Raw genomic sequence first — 6,978 nt, forward strand, 5'->3', positions numbered from 1 at the left:
GAAAGACGAGTCGATGCTTGGCGCTTTCGCTGTTGCAGGCCGTGCGCCACGTCACAGCGGGGTGTCGGGACCCCGGCGTGTTTAAAACACTGTGGAAGTTGTTCTCACCAGTCTGTAAAACAAACACAACACCTTTAATGGCAGCCATCCATGGCACCGTGTCGTCTGTCTCCTAAACCCCCCGCCCCAAAAAACAACTTCCATCTACTCCCTTGGTTTTATCAGGGGAGAAATGTAAAGAAAAGTTAAAAGCCACACAACTGCAGATTTCTGATGACTAGAAAAGAAGAAGAAGGGATGAAAACACAAAGCTCCTGCAGCTGGAACTCGTATCTCATCCGTTTGCCACTGACGTTCGTCATCTGTCGTCTTTGAACCGCTCTGCCTCGATACATCGGGACAAAAGCGAGCACTGTTTTAAAATAAACACAACAATCGAGAGACTGAAGAGATTCCCCACATCAGGTGGAGGCAGAAGTTGCGGCGAGCAGAAAAAAGGGACAAGTGCCTGCAGGGAGAGGAGGCAGAGGAGAGGTTACCGAGAGTTGAACAACGGATTAAAACTCTCCGATCGCTATCTGTCACATTGGAAACTAAAGACAATTAAATTAGAGCTTAATTATATGTCCTAACTTGCCAAAGGGAGAGGAGACTCGTACACACACACCCTGATCAAGACTGCAAAAGATGAAGAGTGTTTATTTTAAAAAAAATAAAATAAAATAAAAATGCGTTCAGGTTGAGTTTTAAAGGCACCTTTTACATGTTTATTGTTTATTTTATTCAGCTAAATATAAATAATTCAATAAACAAATACAAAATACGTTGTTAGTTGTGTTAGATTTATATGACAGAAGTAATAGATTCTCAGCAAGACTAAAAATAAATGAATGAATGAATGAATAAATAAATAAATAAATAAATAAATAAATAAATAAATAAATAAATAAATAAATAAATAAATAAATAAATAAATAAATAAATTAACGTTTAGAAAAACATTTGGGGAGTTTTAGTTGTTTTTTTCCAAATGCTAAAAAAAACGTTTTGATGAATGACTGAGTTCAATTTTAATCAAATGATAAATAAATAAACTCCCTTGAACATTATTTATAAATTATAAGAGTTGTGCATGCATTCAGACTCATTCAAGGGATTTTATTACAAAATCTAAATAAATAGGTATACGTACTTTCTCTTGTAGAAAATCTGCACATTAATGTAGTTTAATACCAGCCTCTTTTGGAACTAAATTAAGTTAATTTTTTTTCATAGCCCACAGGCTCAATAACACGGTCCTTTTACTCGGTCGGTTGTCTTGCGGACCAAACTTCCAATTTGGTAATTTATAATCTAGAAGTTTTAGTCCTTTTCTATTCAAACTCAATACAAAATGTGATTTTTCAATGTTTTATTCGGACAGACATCGTTTATGTAAGGACTTATACTTCCTGAAGCAACGTTTAAGAAGAAGAAGAAGGGAAAAAAAGTCCGGTAACCTGCGGCGACAGGTGGCTGCCGGAGCTGCGGGTAACCAGCATTTCCGATTCCTTAGATAAGACTTTATACAAACGCCAACAGTTTTCCTGTTTATACTGTAGTGCCCAAAGTGTCCGGTTTCTGAAAACAACTGGAAGCGAAAGCGGCTTCTTTCTATTACGCCCGACGGTCACCTGTCAGAAACCTTTAATTTGCGCCGTCATACTCTCTGACAACGTGGGAGCTGGAGCTGAGTGATTTATCAGCATCATAGACAAGCAGATGTCTGTCAAATGCTCATCAAGCATCTGTTGGTGAAAATAAACTTTCCAGATTAAATACTGCTGGTGCTCGTGCGCATTCTCGCAGTGATGCGTCGGTTCCCTTCTGTTCCTCTGCGCGCTCCCGCGAGCTTTCCACCCCTCCAGTCCTCCTCCCACACCCAAAAAAGACATCCATCGACAACTTTGAAACATTTACCCGCGATGGTAAAAAATCTTTTTGTGGTCACCGGGTGGAGATGAGCCACGTAATTGGGTTATAATAGCTTACAAAAAGGCACAGTATTGATGAAGTCATTAGGGTAATGATTTTTCACAAGTGCTGAAAAGGTGGAATTTGATGACTTTAGAAGTTTCCCCCACACCTCTGAACAGCACAAACTTTGGGTCGAAATGTTAAGATAATCACATGATTATGTGAAGCTCACGTTTTTTTTCAGCCCCCTTGACTCTGATTTACTTTAATAAAATCCAGAAGTAACTTACTTAGCAAATAGAGATCCATCTCAGGTGGAAGAGTGGCAAGAAAGCTATTTACAAAAAAAGAAAAAGAAAAAAAGAAAAAAGAAATCCCTAAAATAATCCCCCTAAAAACAAAACAAAGATGCTAAATGAAGTCCATTTCCCCCCCATGAGCCCAGTGAACACAGCAAACATGATGAAGAAGCTGCTCTGGGTGAGACCAAAATTAAACATTTAAACATTTTTATTAGAAACAATTTTTTGGTGAAAAACCAAAACTGTTCATCACCCCAAGGTGTCACCATCTCCAACATAAAACATGTTGATGGCAGCATCATTCTCAGAGTTTTATCTCTTCGTTTGATTGACCCTGTGAATATCTAGGCCCAAATCCACCTGAGAACATTTTAAAATTGAGGCTGAAGCACATTGGCTACTCAATCTGACCAAACTTGATCTGTTTTGCAAGACATAATGTGATAAGATTTCAGTGTCTAGATGTACAAAGCCACAGAGGATTTAGTGTAGTTACAGCCTAGCAAGTTTCTATAAAGTGCACACTTTTCATGCTTTTGTAAAGAAATATTTTGAAGCCATCTATGGAACATTTATGCAATATTTTGTGTCGTCCTACTCAAGTCCAAGTAAAACTTTTCTAGGGTTACTGTGACAAAATGTGAATGCCCCAAAGTGTCTGAATACTTTTGCGAGGCGTATGAAATTCCTAAAACAATAAAATCTCCAACCCACATATATTTGAAAGAAAAAAGCTGTAAACGGGTGACGTTCAGTGCTCCCACTAAGACCCAGACCCAGACGGGTTGAAGTGTTGACTCTTTCTTCTTCGCTCTGTCATGAGTCTTTCCAGGAGCTTTTCAGCTCTTCCTCCTTCATCCCTTCGGTGCCGCCCCTCTCTGTTCGCCCAGCCTTTACCATCTGCTGGGGGCTCCCCTCCACTCTGCCCCCTCATCTTTTTCTCCTCATCTTCCTGTGTTTTGTGCACTGTCCACCCTCCCTCCAGCCGTGCCCGTCTTGGTTCGGCCCTGTCCTTTGTTCTCCGTGTGCCCCCCATTTCCGCTTTTGTGTTACCCTCTGACCTCACTCCCTGCATCCCTCCCTTTCCCTTTCCATCAACCCCACCCAGCTCCCCCTCACGCTGCAGCAGGGACCCCCAAATCTTCTTGTTCTTCTCTTGACTGCTTCCCCTTCAGATTTCTTTTGGGGGGCTAATAACTGTTGCCAGCAAGACTCACACAAAATCCCAGCATGAATGCTATTGTGAGGCCCACAAAGGCAAACAGGCAGTAATAGCCATTAGAAACAGAGGGGCTTGCAGCGAGCATAATGTTTAGTTGTGTTAAGCCCGTATGTGACCTGAAGCTGTGGCCAGGAGGGAAATCTTTCTTTATGTCTCTCAAATTTCACCAGACTTTGGCTGTTTTGTCACTTTCTGCCTGAAAAGGAGCTGGAACTCAGCTAAATGTGTGGACATTACCATGATGATTTACATGAATGACCTCAGTGTGGGCAATGCTGGTTCTCTCAGATCCACGCACATTTGTAATTGTGGGGATCTTTGATCACAGAAGCTGGTGGAGCTTGTCGTCATGGTTGGCTACTGGGTGCAGAGAGAGCAGAAGGACTCTCTATGTAGAGAAGATCTGTAGGCAGACTGAGGCTCAGGAGCCATTTTATCTCTAAGGCGATTTGGAGAAACAACACTGTAAAGATTAGACCGATGTGGAACCAAAAACAAATTTGATCTGGATTTATTTCTGCTTCCCAGAACAAGAAGAACAATTTATGGCCGTTTAAAAGAAGTTTAGCAACACAATCGGGCTTAATCAACCAAATCACAAATTTATGTATTTTGGCAGAAAGTTATTCCAGAAACATAAAGTTCTCTAGATCCTCATGTTGCTTCTCTGTCTCACTGTGAAATATATTCTGAACTTGTATTTAAAGAAATAGACACTGAGTACAGTAAGCAAATAGGTGAACATGTGTTCTACTCTGGAACATGATCACATTGAACAAGATGCTCCAGATACTGCAGAACATTAAAGCAAGAAGGAAGGAAGGAATGAAGGGCAGAAGGAAGGAGATGAGTCTCAAGGAGATGAGAAAGGAAGGAAAGGAGACAAAAAAACATGGTGGTCACTGAATGGATGCTAGTCCTACTTCAACCTTGTGTTGAATCTCTGTTTTGCAGTCCATGTGTTCACATCAACGCAATCAAAGCGATGTCAGTTGTGCTGGACTGAATATATCCTGCTACATCTATCGTCAACAGACGATAAAGTGCAAAGAAATGTAATGATATAACAGGCATTATATTAGAGAGAACGCCTGCAAATTTACTGCTGCAATTCTCCTATGATGACATCCTGTTTGACGATTATGAATAGCCCAGGGTAATAGCAGCATAATTAGGCCTTTACTGTTGTGTAATTCTCCGTCAAGCACACTGTCGATATCTTGGTTGATGAGGTTGAAAGTTGAGATTGGATTCTCTCGACCCAGGCCAGAAGCAGCACACACAGACACACACACACGTACATGTTCACACACAGGCTGAGAGCCAGCGATGCAGTGTCAATGCTTTGATATTTGCTTTTGTCCCAGTGTTGATCCAAGCTGACATTATGCTGTATGGCCCTGATCTCTGTTTGTCTGAGTGTTACATTTGTCATCTGTGGGAGGGCAAATGAGGGATCAGGAGGAGAGTGCGAGAGGAAGGGAGGCAGGTGAATAAGGGAGGAACTGCGTGTGTGTGTGTTTGTGTGTGTGTGTGTTGTGGATCTCTTTGTGTGTCAGTTGCAGTCTGCTGGCGTGGAAGCAGATCTTTTCCCTCAGTGACTCTATTAATTTACCTCATTTATCTTAACCGCCCCCCCCCTCCTCCCAATAAATACGGGAAATCTCACGACCATGCGTGTGCGCGCACGTGAACAAACACACATCTGGATGGGTGTGCGATAGAAATAAAAACACAGCGGCTCCCCTTTCTGTTCCCAGAGGACAAATCCGTGGCGGAAAAACTCATTTTCCTGCAAATAGTTTGTCAGTGAAGCTAGGAGGAGTGATAAATTATCACAGACGTTAGGTGAAGGAGGATGACGGGAAGAAGAGGGAAGCCCCCTCCTCTCTTTCACACCCACAACGAGCTCTACTTTCCCTCAACCTCATCACTTCCTCCAATAACTTCTCACTCTGTTCTGTCACAACATTTTTACTTACCTCTAATTTTCTTCATTTCGCCTTCATTCTTCTTCTCCTGTGCACAAAGACATGCTCACGTGTACAGTAGCTACCTACACTGGATACACAAAGTACACGGTGCAAGTCACCAGAACGTGACTGCTCTCACAACTCAAGTGTGACTCGCCATTCCAGATGATGAATTGATGGTCAGAAAAATGGATTTGTTTTCAACTAGTAACACATCGAAGAAATAATAATTCTGTGAGGGAGAAAGTGGCGGGATGATGAATGGTGTGGACAGCTGGATCACAGCGAAGCAATGGAGTGAGTGACTGAGTGGGATATGTGGCAGTAAGATGAAAAAAAAAGAAAGAAAAGAAACTGGGAAAATCAACACACAAACTAAACATTGCCAGAGTGCTGAAAAGTCATTACATGTTTGGTATCAAGCTAACATGTCTTTATGAAGCATCCCACTCAGCTGAAGATACAGTGTTTATTATACTTTTCTCTTTTTCTTATTTAAAAAAAAAATCTTACCAGTGTCTAGAGAAGCGTATTTTTTGTTATTGGTGTAAAAAATTATTTATTTTAGTTGGTAACAAGTTTGAGAGAATAAAAAGCAGCAGCCTCATTGGAGCTCATCATAGTTCTGTGTAATCATTTAGTGAGAAAAACTTAAAGTCTGTGTCTGCGCATCTGAAAATACATGCAGAAGTAATATTAGAACTAAAGCTCTTTGAACACAACCTTACAAACCAAAATACCTTTGTTTACATTATATACTGCACAGGTTTCATGCTGCACTAACATACTTTATGCTTAAATTACCACAATGAATCACATCAATCATTATGTATCTTACCATATTGTCAAGAATCCCATTATATCTTTCCATACAATATTGTATCACATAATATCGTTGTGCTACACGACATCAGATGGTATCAGCGAATGGTGTGTTGTATCATTTTGAATCCTATTTATTACATTGTATTGTGTTGTATTATATTGTGTTATATTGTCTTACTTTAGGACTATGTTGTGTCATTTCGTATTATGGCATTTTATATGACATCATATCTTATTTTACTGTACAATAGTTTTAGATTTGTAACATATTATAGTTTACCATCTAAAATTGTAGCATTATCAGGTCTTATCAAACTTATTGTATTTAATTACCTTGGCTGTGGCTGTATTGTGTCATTCTGGATTGATAAGAGAATAAATATCATTTTCAACACACCTTAATTTGAGAAAATAAAGAAAGAAAGCATTACAATAATTCAAAAATTAACCCCCCGTTTACATTGTTTCTAAATGCCATGGCATCTGTTTTCCTTGACTGACTTTTATATTTTGTTCAGACTGGGCTTTTTGCAGGACAAACTACAATGTGTTGCTATAAAATATTATTCATGTCCCCTTTTTTTAAAAAAAAAAAAAAAAATCCTTTGAAACAAACCAATTTTTTTCTTACCCACCCGTAAGCATAACCTATTACAGAGAAGAAGTGGTTTTAACTAACATGGTTAATGTCCATAAAATT

Source organism: Gambusia affinis, linkage group LG17 (genome assembly GCF_019740435.1).
Source record: "Gambusia affinis linkage group LG17, SWU_Gaff_1.0, whole genome shotgun sequence".
NCBI lineage: Eukaryota > Metazoa > Chordata > Actinopteri > Cyprinodontiformes > Poeciliidae > Gambusia > Gambusia affinis.